General features: G+C 44.6%; 1 long non-coding RNA gene across 1 annotated transcript in view; it reads left to right on the plus strand.

The window, feature by feature from the left end:
• LOC133236667 (uncharacterized) overlaps positions 1-14,738 on the plus strand; it is a 242,234-nt gene extending 227,496 nt beyond the window's left edge. Inside the window, exon 4 of the long non-coding RNA XR_009732971.1 lies at positions 14,422-14,738. This is a non-coding gene — a long non-coding RNA (uncharacterized LOC133236667). The remainder of the gene's footprint in view (positions 1-14,421) is intronic.
• Positions 14,739-16,626: the final 1,888 nt, after the last annotated feature.

Consider the following 16,626-nt stretch of genomic DNA (forward strand, 5'->3'; position numbering starts at 1 on the left):
AATGTGCATCAAAGTTCTAGCGTCTCTCTCCTGGCTAAATAGTTTCCACAGTGGCTGGAGAGGAGGCAGGTCTCCACTGCTCAGACTTCCATTTAATGAGTGTTTGTTATGGAGCAGGCTGAGAAATGAATTAAATTACCTGATTTAACCTGTCAGCAACCTGTGGGGTAGACGTTATTATGATCTCCATTTTGCAAATGAGAAAACTGAAGTGTAGAAAGGTTAAATCATTGCCTGAATCTGCAAAGCTATAAAGCATAGAGCTGGCTTCAAACTCCAGCCTGGTGTCCACCAAGCCCATGCTGCTAGTCACCGTCATAATACCCTCCCCATCACTGGGTAGCCCACCGGTCACTAAGAAAATGCCCAGTTGTCCAGCTGTCACCACTTTACAGAAGAGGCAGAAGCAAGGAGTGGAAATAAAGAGCATCTCACAGGTTGTGTGTGTAGAGATCTGATAATCCGCCAATAGAGTCTCAGTCCTGGTAGAGAAAGTCAAGGACAGCAGGTGCAACAACTTTCTTGTCTAGATAAGGAAACATAAGTCCAGAAAGAGTGATTTCCAAGGTTCATAAGCAGGTTGACTTCAGAGTCCCATTTCCTCGTTCTAAGTGAAGTCTCTTTCTCCCGCACCCCCCAGTTTCCTGTTTACCAGGTAGCAGAGAAGAGAGCAAACTTCCCAGGTGGCACACTGGAAAAGAACCCGCCTGCCAATGCAGGAGACACAAGAGAAGCAAGTTTCATCCCTGGGTCAGGAAGATGCCCTGGAGAAGGGAATGACAACCCACTCCAGTATTCTTGCCTGGAGAATCCCACAGACAGAGGAGCCCGGAGGGTGGCAGGGGGTCCATGGGGTGGCAAAGAGTCGGACACGACTGAGTGACTCAGCATACAGAGGACAGAGCAAGGGGACCGGCAGACTCAACTCACAGCCTGAAATGAGCTAATGTGTTCACAGAGGCTAATATGAGTGTCATAGGCCGGGAACAAGAGGAGGAGGAGCTTGCTTGTGTCTGGTGAGATTGGGGGAAACCTCACAGAGGAAGTGGCTTTTAACTTGAAGCAAAATCAGATAGGCTTCCATCTTGCTGAGCTGAAAGAAAGAACATTTCCATAGGGTGGAAAGAGTATATGCAAAGGCGGGAAGAGGGAAGATTTGTTGACCATCAGATGTCCTGAATTGTCTTAAGCAGAGGAGGCCTGTGAGAAAAAGAAGCAAGAGACAAGGAAGTGGGAGCCAGGGCCCCGTCCAAGGGGGCTGGACCCTAATTCAAAGACAGTGGGACCATGGCTACTGTGTCCAGTGCGGGGGTGTAGGGGCTGTGCTTCCAAAGGACACAGCCCAGACTGAAGGGGACGGTCAGAGACGGGTCATAGAGTCCATCCTCTCACAACGCAGCAGATGCCTGGCCCACTGCCAAGGTCGTGGGAAGGGAGCGACCAGAGATGGGGTGGGGGGCGCAGAGAGCTCCAGCAGAGAGGCGAACGAGAGCAGGGGCAGCGAGGGCTGTGGGAGATGGAAATCCACCTTCTCCATGAGGGGGTGGGATGGTGCTTATACAGGACACCACCCGTAAAACAAAAAAGAGAAAAAGAAAAGGTGGGATGATAAAGTCCTTCTGGTCATTTTACAAAAAAAATCCTGCAGGAGAGGAAAACCCTGTAGGAAAGGAGACTGGGGGTTGGGGGCTGGGGTTTGAGGTGGGCTGCAGGGCAGGAGGAGAGGAGGGGTTGGAGGTCGAGGGGAGGGGCGTGGGTGAGGGGGAGCAGGCGGGCCTCGGAGGAAAGCCTCCAGAGTCTGCCCCTTGGCCTGGGGGGACTGGTGACTAAAGCGGTCTCAATGGGGGCAGTACGTGGTGAGGAACAAAGTCCGGGGGGATGTTAGGAGCTCAACTGCACTGAATCAGATCCTCTTGAATGTAGCACAGTCGGCGGCATCAGATGAGATAGTGAAAAGAGAATTCCATTCAGGTGGTTCACCTGCAGAGACTTGAAAGAGGGTGTGGGCAGAACTAAAGAGACTAACCCCCAGAGACCAGCAACAGCCGAAGCCACCCACCCCGGGCCTGAGCAGAGGGTAGTGAAGGTGGGACTGCGGCCCCAGAGAGGGCGGTCACACGGTCATCAATGTAGGGCCAGCACGGGGATGGACAGAGAAGAAACACCCCAACTTCTCCCCCACTGCGGGCTCCTGGGTGGTGCTCACTGACTGATCACAACAGAGAGTGGGGCGCGAGGCAGCCCAGGTGATGTGATTGTTCGGGACCACAGCCCTCCCAGGTGCCGAGCAAGGCAGGGAAGGGATTTGAGGACAGAGCAAATGGAGATGAACTGACACACACAGCTTGCAAGCAGCTTTCCCCCGAATCCATCAGAACACGATGATGTCGCTGGTGTGTGATCCACACTGCTCTTCTCTCCCTGCGGGTGAGTGACGGGTGAGCTTTGGGGAGGCTGGGGGTTTGGGGGCCTCCGGACTCCGCACAGCTTTGTTATTGCACCTCACCAGCTTCTTCTCCCCAAATGTCTGAAAACCAGCATCTTTGGAGTCCTGTCTGAGTGCTGTGCACTATAAACCCACAAGCAGGGGAGCACGAACTTTCCGGGGTGGCAGACTTTGCCCTCATATGCCCGTATTTTCCATAAACTAAAATCTTCTCTAGTATTTTTGTCATAAGTGTGAGAGGAAGTTTGGGAGATGTGGTTTGGCAGGTGAATTGTGGAAATTCCCAGATATTTGGTATCTGAAGATAAGAGTGAAATTATTGGATCACTCATAAAGCCTTTTGCCACACCTGGTGCCAGAAAATTTTAAATGTACAGTTTTGGGAGCAGGAGAAAGGAAATGCAGAGAAGGATTGTGATAATGTAAAGCCATATAGGATTAGGAAAGGTACTGGCAGATGAGATGACTTGTTGCAGACCTGCGGAAGGTGTGAATTTTTATTACTTTTTTATTTTTAGCTGCGCTTCCTTGCTATGCGTGGGTTTTCTCTGGTCATGGCGAGTGGGGGCTACTCTCTAGGTGCAGGGCGCCGGCTTCTCATTGAAGTGACTTCTTGTTGCAGAGCACGGGCTCTCGGGTGCTCGGGCTTCACTAGTTGCAGCCAAGTAGGCTCAGTGGTTGGGGTTCCTGGGCTCTAGCGCACAGGCTCAGTGGTTGTGGCGCGTGGGTTTAGTTGCTCCTTGGCATGTGGGATCTTCCCAGACCAGGGACCAAACCGGTGTCTCCTGCATTGATTGACAGGTGGATTTTTTACCACTGAGCCACCAACGAGGCCCAGTGTGAGTTATTTGCCTAATAACAGATGGTGTCACCACGCACTGCCCCAGGTGTCCAGCCCCGGGAGATCAGTGCCCTCGTGACAGCCTTGAGCCTCTGCAGGCCTGACACAACACCCACAGGCCTGCAGCCCTTCATCCTAAGTTGACAGAGTGCTAAGTGAAAGTCACTCAGTCATGTCTGACTCTTTGTGACCCTATGGACTATACAGTCCATGGACTTCTCCAGGACTGGAGTAGGCTGCCTTTCCTTTCTCCAAGGGATCTTCCCAACCCAGGGATCAAACCCAGGTCTCCCACATTGCAGGCAGATTCTTTACCAGCTGAGCCACAATCCTAGTTTGACAGGGTGCTAAGATTCCATCCAATCAAAATTGCATCATCAATTTAAAAGCAGCTTGTTTTGAGGAGAAAAAGACATTACCGAATCATATGTTCACATCAATTTTCAGAAACATAAAATTAGAAAAAACCTTCCATCAGACTTCAAATCTTCCAGCTTCCAGGGTGCCAGCTAGAAGTTGTTTTCTTGATGACAGTAATTCTCATGAAAGTACCAATGAGTCTGAATTCCCTTAAGGAGACTTTTTCTCTTCCGAAGAGTATCCTGCTAACCTAAATGACTCTCTCATTTGTGCAACAGGGAAAAGGAGATAGTTTTGACCCAGAAAAAAATATCTTCAGACGTTTGGTACCTTATTTCCAAAGACCGCCCCTGGACTTTTCAGCTCGAGAACTCAAAAGAGCTTCTCTGAGTCACCGGTTGTTTTTCAAGAGTGTCAGCTAAGGAAATAGTAGAAATGAATAGGGATCGATCCCTATTTCCAACCCAAGATCAGCGAGGCCTCCAAAGTCAGCTCCTTACAGGCAGCACCTGCGGTTTTTGGCCAAGTGACCCTGATGACAGGAGGTATGAGTCCTCTTCAACATAAACTATCCCACCACCTGTAAACTAAGCCGAAGGCTCACACGTGACCAATGCTAAGGAGAGGGGTGTACAATGCAGGACAGGATTAGGAGACATGCCTTGTGAAGAAGGCCAGGGAAGTCTTTTTTTTTCTTTCCTCTCTTTTTAACTGAAGTATAGTTGATTTACAATGTCATGTTAATTTGTGCTATACAGCAAAGTGAGCAAGTTATACACGTATATACGAGGGAAGACCTGGGGGCTCCATCACTGTCTGTGGGGTGGGTGGGGGCTCTTGTTGGCTGTTTCCTCACTGAGTTTGGGAAAACCCTGCAATGGCTTCAGATAGTTTTCACATGAAAAAAGATTCTTTATGGGCTTCATGACTCAAGAACTGTATCTCCTTTCCAAGCTGATCAAGAACAAAAAGTGGCCCTTCGTTAAACTGCTACAGTGCATGGTGTTTTTTTGATTTTTTTAAATTTTATTTTATTTTTAAACTTTACAATATTGTATTAGTTTTGCCAAATATCGAAATGAATCCGCCACAGGTATACCTGTGTTCCCCATCCTGAACCCTCCTCCCTCCCCATACCCTCCCTCTGGATCATCCCAGTGCACCAGCCCCAAGCATCCAGTGTCATGCATCGAACCTGGACTGGCAACTCGTTTCATACATGATATTACTCCACCAATTATTATTAAAACATCATGCTATTATTGAAACATGTATGATAGCATATGGGGTTTTAATAACAATAGGTGGAGTTGCTCTCCTCCCAGAGTCCCTGTACTCTGTTATGCATTTAACTTATCTTCACAAGAGTTCAGAAACACACTTTCAGATACCACTTCATGGTGGATTTGGGGAAACTGAGGCACGGGGTTGCTAAATAACTGCTTAACTATGTTTTGGCCACCCAGGAGGCAATTGATCCCTTTTCACCATCACAAAAGACTCTCCACTGACAGGGTCAGTCCAGGTTCAATGCATGATGCAGGATGCTTGGGGCTGGGGCACTGGGAACCCAGAGGGATGGGATGGGGAGGGAGGTGGGAGGGGGGTTCAGGATGGTGAACACCCGTGGCGGATTCATGTCAATGTATGGCAAAACCAATACAATATTGTAAAGTAACTAGCCTCCAATTAAAATAAATGAATTTTTAAAAATTTTAAAATTAAAAAAAATAAATAAATTTTTTTAAAAGGTGAGTCTGTAGCTGAGAAAGAAAGAGGACGCAGGCCTCATTTTCCAGGTTTTGTGTTTCTAACCTTGTAAATCAGTGGTTAACCAAATCATAGTGGTGAAATCCGCTGACTTCCCCTTTCTGTCCTGCCTCAGACCCGTTGTATCCGAATCACCAGAGGGTGAGACAGGATGTCGTTAGCTGCATCCCTCCCCTTTTTCTGATGTTCAGTCACAGTTGGGTCCCCCCGGCTAGGGGTGTCCTGGGGGAGCTTCACTTGGACATCTCTAGGCACTCTGCTTCCTGGTACCACGTGCTGTCTGGACACATTTGGTCTTTGGTTGGGCTTCCCTGGTGGTTCAGTGGTAAAAAATCTGCCCGCAATGCAGGAGACGTGGGTTTAATCCCTGGGTCAGGAAGAAACCCTGGAGAAGGAAATGGCAACCCACTACAACGTTCTTGCCTGGGAAATCCCATGGACAGGGGAGCCTGGCGGGCTACCATCCATAGGGTCACAAAAGAGTCAGACACAATTGAGCAACTAAACAACAATCACATCCAGGCCCAAGTTGTCCCCTGGAGGATGAATCTGGGCCTTGCTGTGAGTTTCCCTGCTCACAAAGATTAGCAGTCATTTCCTTGCACCAGGGCATGTTCCCTGCGTCCTAGCCTCCGATCAGCGTAGAGAATGAAGCATGGAGTCAGACGGCTGTGTGAACTGGGGCAAGCCTTTGATTTCTCCCAGGGCTTGAGCCTCGGCTTTTTCATCTGTATAAAGGATGGGGTTGGGGGTGGGTGGTGGAATGGCAATGTAAAAGGAGAATTACTAAAGGAGTCAAATGGTATCTGATAAATACCTGACGTGGTTTTTCAAGTTTTTTACCTTTTTTTTTTTTTTTTTTTTTTACAATTTTTAGCTTTTTAAGTTAAAAGTTCAGTTTTTAATTTTTGCTTTTTACAATTTAACTATCTGGGACTTCCCCAGAGATCCAATAGTTCAGACTCCACACTTCTAATGCAGGGGAATGGGTTCGATCTCTGGTCAGGGACTAAGATCCCACATGCCATGAGGCATGGCAAAAAAATTTTTCTTTTAATTAAAAAAAATTTTTTTTTTTGACTATCTGACTCTCCCATGTTGGCTGAGAAGAATCTTTAACTGTAATTCCTGGTTAAATAAACAGCTTTCTACAGCTACTCACATGATTCTTACCCAACAGAGTTACCCAGGTGGAAAGTAGTTTGATTGTAAATCTACTACATTTTGGAGTATCAGTTTGGAGATTGAGACCGCTGTCCACTGCTTTTGTTCATGAGCCTGTATCTGTGTCATTGCTTTATTATTTACTAATAATCATGAAGTTTCTGACTGTATCTAGGTCTGGGCTCTTTTGAGAGTCTTCCTGCAGGACTCCACAGACATCTCAGCTTTGCAGCCAACTATCGCAAACACAACCTCCAAATTTGATGAGGTAACATCTCAACAGACAGAGATGTGATTTTATTTATATTGTATATGAGACAGAAGGCTTGTCTTCCCAGATACCAGATACAGAAATTCAGAGCTCGGGAGACTGTAGTGTGCCCAGCCATCCCTGTGTGCTGGGATTGTAGTGTTCACTGGACCTGGGAGTTTCAGTTTTAAAACCAAGAATGTCCCAGGCAAATGGGGACAGCCTGGCCTCCCTGGGAGGGCAGGGATGGGCACAGAGAGGCCCTTCCCATCCTCTCTCAACAACTGGAAGGAGGCGGGGTTCCCTTCGACTGGCCATCCACCCCCACCGATGCGTAAAGCAGCCCAGGTCAGACGTGCTCCTCGGCAGCCTTGGGTACACCTGCATACCTCATGCTAGACTCCAGCCTCTAGAGAAATCCTGGCTCTTTGAAATCTGAAACTTGTTGAGGGAATAGCAAACAGAGCAGCTGGGACTTCCCACTTCTGGAATCCTGAGAATTTGCTCAGAATTCTCTTTCGCTCAGATATTACACTCAGGGCCAGTCTTGTGGCAGGCAGAGGGTGGGAAAGTTGATAGACTCTGCCACCTACTAGCAGTGTAGCCTGGACAAGTCCTCTCTGAATGTCTGTTTATCACCTACACTTTGGTGATGACGTCTTCAGAGAGCCGTGGTGAGAGTCCTGCAGGTAACACGCGGGCACTAACAAAGGCGCTGAATTTATGCCCATTTCTCTCCCCATCTCTGTGCCCTTCGTGAGACATGTACTTAGGGATGCTGTGATAACACCCTCCAAACATTCCCCCCCGAGTTTAAGATTCTAATGCTCACTGTTAGAATTGCAGAACATTGAGTTGGAAAAACAGTTTTCAATGTTCTGTTCTTTTCTCCAAAATGAGTATTATTAATGATCCATGAGGCTATGAGTTGTAAAAATCCAGATTCTCCAATCTAGCCATTTGATGGATAAAGAAACCAAGGCCCAGAGTGCATGGGTGGGTAATAGACCTGCTACATAGATCTAGAAGCCGGCCCTCTAACTTTAAATCTCCTGGTCCAGCGGCTCCTCCATCGCACTCTCTCTAATTCCTTTTCTCAAGGATTTGGTCTCTGGCAATGGAAAGAGTTGGGAGAACAAGAATAAGAGCTTTGGGAAGTTATTACCAAGATATTAACATTGTGCTTAGTCATTCATTTGTGTCCGACTCTTTGTGACCCCACGGACTGTAGCCCGCCAGGCTCTTCTGATCATGGGATTCTCCAGGCAAGAATACAGTAGTGGGTTGCCATTCCCTTCTCCAGGGGATCTTCCTGATCTAGGGATGGAAGCTGTATCTCCTGCATTGGCAGGCAGATTCTTTACCACTAGTGCTACCTGGAAAGCCCATTACTGAATTTTGATTAAAGGGGGCAAGAGCTGGTTTTACTGGAAGGAAGTAGGAAGGCCAGTGGGGGAGAGACAAGAAGACAGGGTTTAGAAACACTATCTCAAAAGAACACAGTGAACTTTACCCAACTAGTCACCGTCAGGGTGACCCCAATCAAGAGATTATGCTGGACTGCTTGATGATAGTGACCCAAACTTGGCTACTTTTTTAAGGGGTCCAATTCTAGCTACTGTGACAATTACTAAGACATAGAGTTTCCTGATGTGGAATTGTGGAAACAGCAGCCCCATCATAAAAAGGGGGGCTGGCACCAGCTTTCCCAAGCTGTCAGATGAGTCTCTTTTTGTATCTAGGGCACAGGAAATAGGAGGTTCACCCGTTTCATTATATCTGTGGTTCCGCAGTACTTTTGCTAGACCTTGGGGCTGCTCTGTAATTCAGGCTTGTGTCTTAGGATGGCTCTCTCCTTGATAAATCGTGCTGGTGATGTGAAATCACTTTGTAAGTGGGAAGGAATGAAATGCGTAATCGAAAACCTGTACCCAATTTGCTCAGCCTAAGAATCTGACAGTGCAAAAGGTAGAAAGTGCTTCTGGCCAAGCACGGATTGTGAAATGAATTAGAAAACAGAGGAGCTGTTTTACAGTCACCCCTTTGCAGCTCGCGAGTAACCCTGAGGGCTGCTGAGTAACCCCATCATTTTGCCCAAGAGGGAACTATAACTACAATTTCAAGTTACTTTAACTGTAGATTTTTTTGTCCTAAACTATAGATAAGAATTGGGATTCAGACTTAATTCCCCGCTCCTTACAAACCTGTGAAGAAAAATGAGCCTGTTTATCAGGTCCTCAGAAAGTTGAAGATTTAGCTAGATTTAGTAATACCCCATGACAAAGACAAAGTCTGTCCCAGAATAACAGAAGCAGTGTAGAGAGTGTATTCTAAAAAGTGTGTTCAATTATGCATTAGATTAAAATGGAAAGTAAATTATAGGTGAAATTGCACATAACTAAGATTTCGGAGCTCTGTCCTGACCCACTTATTAAGAACCATATTTGGAAGGTCAGGATTTCATTAAGCTAAAAGAAGTTAACGATCTCTTGAAATTTGTCAAAATGGGTTTGACACTTAGTAAAATAATAATAATAGTAAAAGCTTGAAGTGAAGTGTTAGTTTAGTCGTGTCTGACTCTTTGAGACCCCGTGGACCGTAGCCTGCCAGGCTTCTCTGTCTATGGAGTTCTACAGGCAAGAATACTGGAGTGGGTAGCCATTCCCTTCTCCAGGGCAATCTTCCTGACTCTGGGATTAAAACTGGGTCTCCTGCATTGCAGGCAGATTCTTTACCACTGAGCCACCAGGGAAGCTGTAAATATTTATCTTGTGTCAAGGGAGAAGCCAATCACTTCCCATGTATTTTATAGCTGACACAAAAATCAGCATGCAACAAAGGTTTGGTATTGTCATACTTATCACATTTAACCATTACAATCTTATGAGTTATGTACCCTTATTGTTCCCATTTTGTATATAAGCAAACTGAGATCCCAAGACGTAAGTAATTTGTCCAAGCTCCCATACCTGTTAGACATGAGTATTAGTTCATTTCCATCTAACAGGAAGGCCATGCTTTGACTGCTATGCTCTAATATCCCATTGCTGTCCACACTGCCCTTATTTAAGGTCTTTGTCCATGCAGCAAAATCAATTATGCAACTAAAAATAAGAATCACATAGATGACATATATGAATTCTTAGCATATATATGGGTAAGAGTGTGGACTTTGGACCCAGTCCTACTACTTACCAGCTATGTGGTCTTCCACAAGTTACTAACCTTTCTGTGTCTTGGGTTCCTTGTCTATAAAGTGAGGATAATAATACCTACCACACAGGTTTGTTGGAGAAAAAGATTAACACCAGATAATACCTCTGTAAATGTTGTACATGCAAGCCCAGTTGCTCAGCTGTATCCAACTCTTTGCAACCTCATGGACTGTGTAGCTCACCAGGTTCTTCTGTCCATGGAAATTTCCAGATAAGAATACTGGAGTGGTTTGTCATTTAAGAAACCATCCCAACCCAGGGATTGAACCTTTGTCTCTTGCGTCTCCTGCATTTCTTTACCACTGCGCTATCTTGGAAGCCCTTCTGTAAATGTTGCCTATTATTATTACGAAATGAACCTACTATCTTAAATGTAAGTAGCCTCTCAATGACAGTACTTGCCCACACAATTCCTTTTACACAATTTTAACTCAGTATTTTGTAAAAAGTGTAATAAAGTCTTGAGATGTTTTTCCATCTTAGGGAGACACCATCAACCTAACAGCTGTAAAATCTAGGAGACTGAGCTTGCCCCAGCCATGTGAGTGATGGTTCCAGAGTGCCTTAAAACAGGGGTCCCCATCTCCAGGTCCCCATCCTGTCAGATCAGGGGCAGCAATAGATTAGAAATAAAGTGCACAATAAGTATAATGTGAATCATCTCGAAATCATGGCCTACCTGGTCTGCGGAAAAATTGTCTTCAACGAAAGCGGTCCCTGATGCCAAAAGTGTTGGGGACTGCTGCACAAGGAATGGAGGGTCGATTGTACCAAGTACTTTTTCCCTTTGGTATTTGCAGACAGATGATTGTGTGGAGATGACTATAACGATCAGAGTTGTCCTCACATGGAGCCCGTGTGAACCTGTCAATTCAGGCATGGTCACATGCCTACTGTTTTCAGGTCAATCAGCTTCCTGCCTTCATTGTTGAAACCCGAGACTCACCAGGCAGGCTTTCCTGCCAGGAAGTATGAACTAAACATCTATCATTCCACCATTATAGCTTCATCTCTAGCTCTCAAAAGCCTCTCTTCTGAAGAATCCACGAATAGAATTTAAATATGCCTGGAAGGTTCCAAGCTTTAGTGGAACCTGCTCAGAGTGCCATATCAGTTGACACCTTCTGCAAGTGTCCAGGTGAAAAGTAAAACACTTCTAAGAACTGGACCCGGGAAGGTGAGGGAGCAGGCAGTGAAGCCACCCAAGAGCCTCTGTTCTGGTGTGGGTCCCCAGGCCCCTTGAGGCATGAACTGTATGTCTTGCCTATAGAGAGACAACCAATAATTGAATTAGCTGTTTGTGCCTTTGTCTGCAAGATTATATGGAAAAGCTTCTGAGATCAGTAAATTCCCAGTCTTTAAGTATTTGTCTTCATTGAGGATCCCAGGAATTGTCTAAGGCTTTCCAGAACAAATGAAGGGCTTGATTACTAACATTCAAAAGACTAAGATCATGGCATCCAGTCCTATGACTTCATGGCAAATAGATGGGGAAAAAATGGAAACAGTGACAGACTTTATTTTCTTGGGCTCCCAAATCATTGCAGATGGTTACTGCAGCTGTGAAATTAAAAGACACTTGCTCCTTGGAAGAAAAGCTATGACCGACCAATCTAGACAGCATATTAAAAAGCAGAGACATTACTTTGCCAACAAAGATCCATCTAGTCAGAGCTATGGTTTTTCCAGTAGTCATGTATGGATGTGAGAGCTGAACCATTAAGAAAGCTGAGTGCTGGAGAATTGATGCTTTTGAATTGTGGTGTTGGAGAAGACTCTTGAGAGTCCCTTGGACTGCAAGGAGATCCAACCAGTCCATCCTAAAGGAAATCAGTCCTGAATATTCACTGGAAGGACTGATGCTGAAGCTGAAACTCCATTACTTTGGCCACCTGATACAAAGAACTGACTCATTGGAAAAGACCCTGATGCTGGGAAAGATTGAAGGTGGGAGGAGAAGGGGATGACAGAGGATGAGATGGTTGGATGGCATCACCAACTCAATAGATGTGAGTTTGAGCAAGCTTTGGGAGTTGGTGATGGACAGGGAAGCCTGGCATGCTGTAGTCCATGGAGTCGCAAAGAGTCATACAGGACTGAGCAACTGAACTGAAACTGATTATTAAATTCTTTATCATTAAACAATTAGTGATTCACATCAGTTCAGTTCAGTTCAGTCGCTCAGTCGTGTCCGACTCTTTGCGACCCCATGAATCACAGCACGCCAGGCCTCCCTGTCCATCACCAACTCTGGGAGTTCACCCAGACTCACGTCCATCCATTCGGTGATGCCATCCAGCCATCTCATCCTCTGTCATCCCCTTCTCCTCCTGCCCCCAATCCCTCCCAGCATCAGAGTCTTTCCAATGAGTCAACTCTTCCCATGAGGTGGCCAAAGTACTGGAGTTTCAGCTTTAGCATCATTCCTTTCAAAGAAATTCCACACACATAAGTCTAATTAAAAATGAACTACTCTGTTTAATGATTGTTGCAAAGAAGATAAAACTGCTCTAGTTGTTCTAAACATTTAACGTCCATCTAGGGGGAAATGCAACTTTTACCAGGGATTGGACCATCAGGATCTTTCTCAGTGAATGCAGGTCCCTCTCAGGCAGATTAAGGACATTGCCTTCAGATGCTCTTCAATTATCTTTAAAATGAAATAAGAGAGGAAATGAAGTTAGTACCCAGGACCACAGAGGACATGTTCTCTCCATTTCTTTGTTATTCAAATGAAAAAATTTCTTTATTCAACAAAGAAGCATTTAAGATTCATATCTAAATGTTAATTTTGGAAATCAGAATTGTTTTATCCTCTCCTGTATTGTATTTGCTTACACCTCCCCCAAAAGTATGTTTACTCATTTTTAAATCCAAAGTGTCATAGTTCGCTTTCACAAAAAAACTTAGTCTTTTGGGCTTTGGGGGTTTTGTTTTGTTTTAAATTGAAGAAAAAACTGATTACAGAATTGTTATGCTGATACCTTCAAACAGCCTTGCTCCGCGTCCTGCCCTGGAAAGCCACATTTCCATTTTTCAGGTCTGTCCTGCCTGTTCAGGTCTCTGGTTGTGAAGAGATGATGATCGTGATAATGCATAAAGGTGGGGGCAGAGAGGACCTCTTTTAGACGTACTTCTTTCCTCTCCTGTCCTAATATAGAATCCAGGAATTATTAGCTAAGACCAAGGACTCAGCTTTTGCCAAATTCCTGAGTTCTAGGCCCTCTTCTCCCCGCTGGGGACCCCAGCAGAGGGAGGACGTGAGCATGTGCTGACTCCAAGGCCCCTAAATGCACCTGGAGGTCCCCTCTCCTGCTAGAGAAGCAGCACTCCTGGTGAGACGAGAGCCAGAGATTGGCCTCAAATCTCATCTAAGCCTTTAGTTTTTTTTACGGGACTTGGGAATGTTATCATTTCTTGAACCTGTTTCCCCACTTAACAAAAGCATGGTTTAAAATAGATTTGTAATGAGTATTGAGAGAGACCACATTTCAAAGCAAACGGTGGAAGATATTTAGCCAATGTTAATTTCCTTTCTCTGATCTAACTATTGATTATGAGTTTCTAACTCCCTCTATAAACCATCCTCCTCTTTAGAATTTTAATCTGGTCTTGTCTTCGGCAGCTGTCCCCAAAGAAGTTATGCTTTGTGAAGTCTCAGGACAGAATGCTAATTTAAAAATCTTTGTAGCTGCTAGCAAGTCTGACTTAAGGCATACCCAGAAAACAATAAATATTTGAATAATGGCCCTCCACGAAGATAGGTATTTGCCTTAATCCCAAAAACCTGTGAATGAGACCTGATGGGGGAAAAAGATGCAATGAAGTTAAGGATCTTGAGATGAGATCTTCCCCTATTATCCAGATAAGTGTTCTTATAAAAGTGAGACTTAGGGGGAGAACATGGACGAAAGAGGAGGAGGCGATGTGACCAACAGAGGCAGAGGGTGGAGGCACAAATCAAGGGATGCTGACAGTCACCAGAAACTGGAAGAGGCAGAGAATGGATTCTCTAGAGTTCCCAGAGGCAGCGGAGCCCTGCTGCGTTTAGAACTTCTAGCCTTCAAAGTAGAAGAGAATAAAGTTCTGTTATTTTAAGTCACCAGATTTGTGGTGCCTTGTTACAGTAGCCACAGGAACCTGATACAAGGCACTGCTATTATTAATAAATACAGATTTCCTTCCTCTCAGTTTTGTTGTAAACCTAAAATTGCTCTAAAAAGTAAAGCCTGAAATTATATATATATGTATATATGTATTGTGCGTACACATATTTTATTTTATTTTAAACCATTGCCTTTTTTACTTTGATACAGAGAAGTTAGAAACGTCCCTTCTCTTGACATTTTTCTAACAGAAACCTTTATTAAAACAGGGGCAATCAAGAGTAGAAGGAAGAGTTTCTCAGGACATTGAAGTCATTCTGCTTGTCATCACCAAAAATGTGCCATGAATACTGTGGAAAAATAAGAGGAACCGCTTTTTAAAAAAGCATTTGCCTTTATATTTGTGCGTGTCAACACTGGTACTGGGGAGCCAAGAACACCAATACACTTGGCATTATTTCCACTGGGAGATTTTCAGTCCTTACCTGCAACCACCCCAATCCAGTAACCAAAGATCACAAAGACGCTTGGTGACTATCACTCTTCCTGAAGCACTCTCAGTGCTGATGATCTTCAACACTTTATTGACAAAAGGGAAATATTGGCTCAGTTCTCTGCTCCTTAAAAAGTCCGTGTATCACCATTTGGCATCTCCAGGTCTGACTCACGCAGGGTATGGTGTTCTTTTCATGAGTACACAATGAGCCAAGGTCCTCTCAGGGGTATAGGTGTGTGTTCAGGAAGAAAAGTTTACAAGATTTCTCTTCTTAACTCTAATCATTGGAAATTAGATTTCTCATAAAAAAAAAACCATTTCCCTTTTTCCTAGGGGTGTAGTACAACTGGAAGATCACAGCGCATCATGAACAAAATATCAAATTGAATGTAAAAGTGGATTAAAGGTGATTTAGACCTTTGAGGAGCAGCAGGGAAGCTATGGTACCTGCGGTATTATTAAGACTGGAGTTTGGATGATTATGTTTATGTCTCAGTTCAAATGAGGTTAATGGGCTTTCAGATTATCACTGGGGGAGGGCAGACAGAACCAGCATCTTTCATGAGATGAGCCTGAGTTCCTTGCATTGTTCTGCAAACCCTTTAGTAAGTATGTGACCTTTTACTTAAACCAGTACTCCCTTTTCCTCCACATTTATTTCACTTGTTTGGTACATTCTATTACTCTCTTCCACAAGAGTAAAGAAAGCATTGAATAGAATCGAACTTTGACTCCTCATTTGGACTTTGTTCAGGAAGATATTATATAGGCATTTCCTGCTTTAAATACAAGCCTAATGGGATTTGCTGATTTTTTGCACGTGAAGTATTAGAAAGAGAGCTGCCTCCGAGATTTGGGGACAAAGAAACTGGAAAGTGAACTTACCATTTACTAAGATGGGAAGATGCAAAACAGGCTTGAAGAGGAAGGTGTCAAGGGTTGGCTTCCGAACATGTTAGGTTTGAGATGTCTATTATATACTCAAGAGGAGCTACTGATTACACTATGGCATAGATACACTAGACCAGGCCAGAAATGAGAGCTGGCATCATAGGTGAGAGCTCCTCGGTGAAGCACTTAGGGATGCTGGGCTAGGGGTAATGGGTTACTTTATCCTAGAACCCTTCAGTTTTTAACCCAAATGTACTTGTGAACATCCAAGAGAAGGATTTAAAGTTTACCGAACTTATTTAGGTTATTTATTAAATTTACCACACATTTTAGGGAGCTTCCAAGTCACACTATTATTCTGTAGAATGCCCTTTGCAGAATACTTTTGAAGACAGCAAATGTTAGTTTTATCATTGAACTATCTCTACCTTGCAGCAAGATGGCATGCAAAAGCAGTAAGAGTTTGGAATGGATATCCTTTAATGCAAGATGGTTTCAACAACTTGTGCACTATACTTGTGACAACTCAAGTGCACTACATTTATTGTGCACTTAATTTCTATTATTATTACATCAGCTCCACCTCAGATCATCAGGCATTAGATCCTGGAGGCTGGGGACCCCTACTATAATCAGTACCTGATTACTTTTGTGCTTCTTTGCATTCTCCCTTGTGAATTACTAGAACCCCATTCTTACTTGGAAAGCAGATTCTTTGGGGCTTGTTTATATGAATTGAACCCTAGATCTTGATCAGCTTACCCCTTGGGTGAACGAATAAAGTTAGGCTTCTAAACCGGCAGGGCAAAGGGCTCAACCTCACAGAGTCCAGGCTGATTTAGTTCAGCTTACCTTTATCCCTTGCTTTTCCCCAACTCTGTGGGTCCTGTATATTCAGACCGCCACCTCTCATACTCCTCTTGATCGGTGTTAGCCTAGAACCTCTTGTGCTACGCCCACCGCAGTTCTCTTCCCTGATGACCCTGTGTTCTCCTAGAACGTAAACCTCATACAGACCAATAACCGAATCTACGCTGATGATCCTGTGTTCTCCTAGAACATAAACCTCGTACAGACCAATAACCGA

The sequence above is a fragment of the Bos javanicus genome, chromosome 23 (genome assembly GCF_032452875.1).
Source record: "Bos javanicus breed banteng chromosome 23, ARS-OSU_banteng_1.0, whole genome shotgun sequence".
NCBI lineage: Eukaryota > Metazoa > Chordata > Mammalia > Artiodactyla > Bovidae > Bos > Bos javanicus.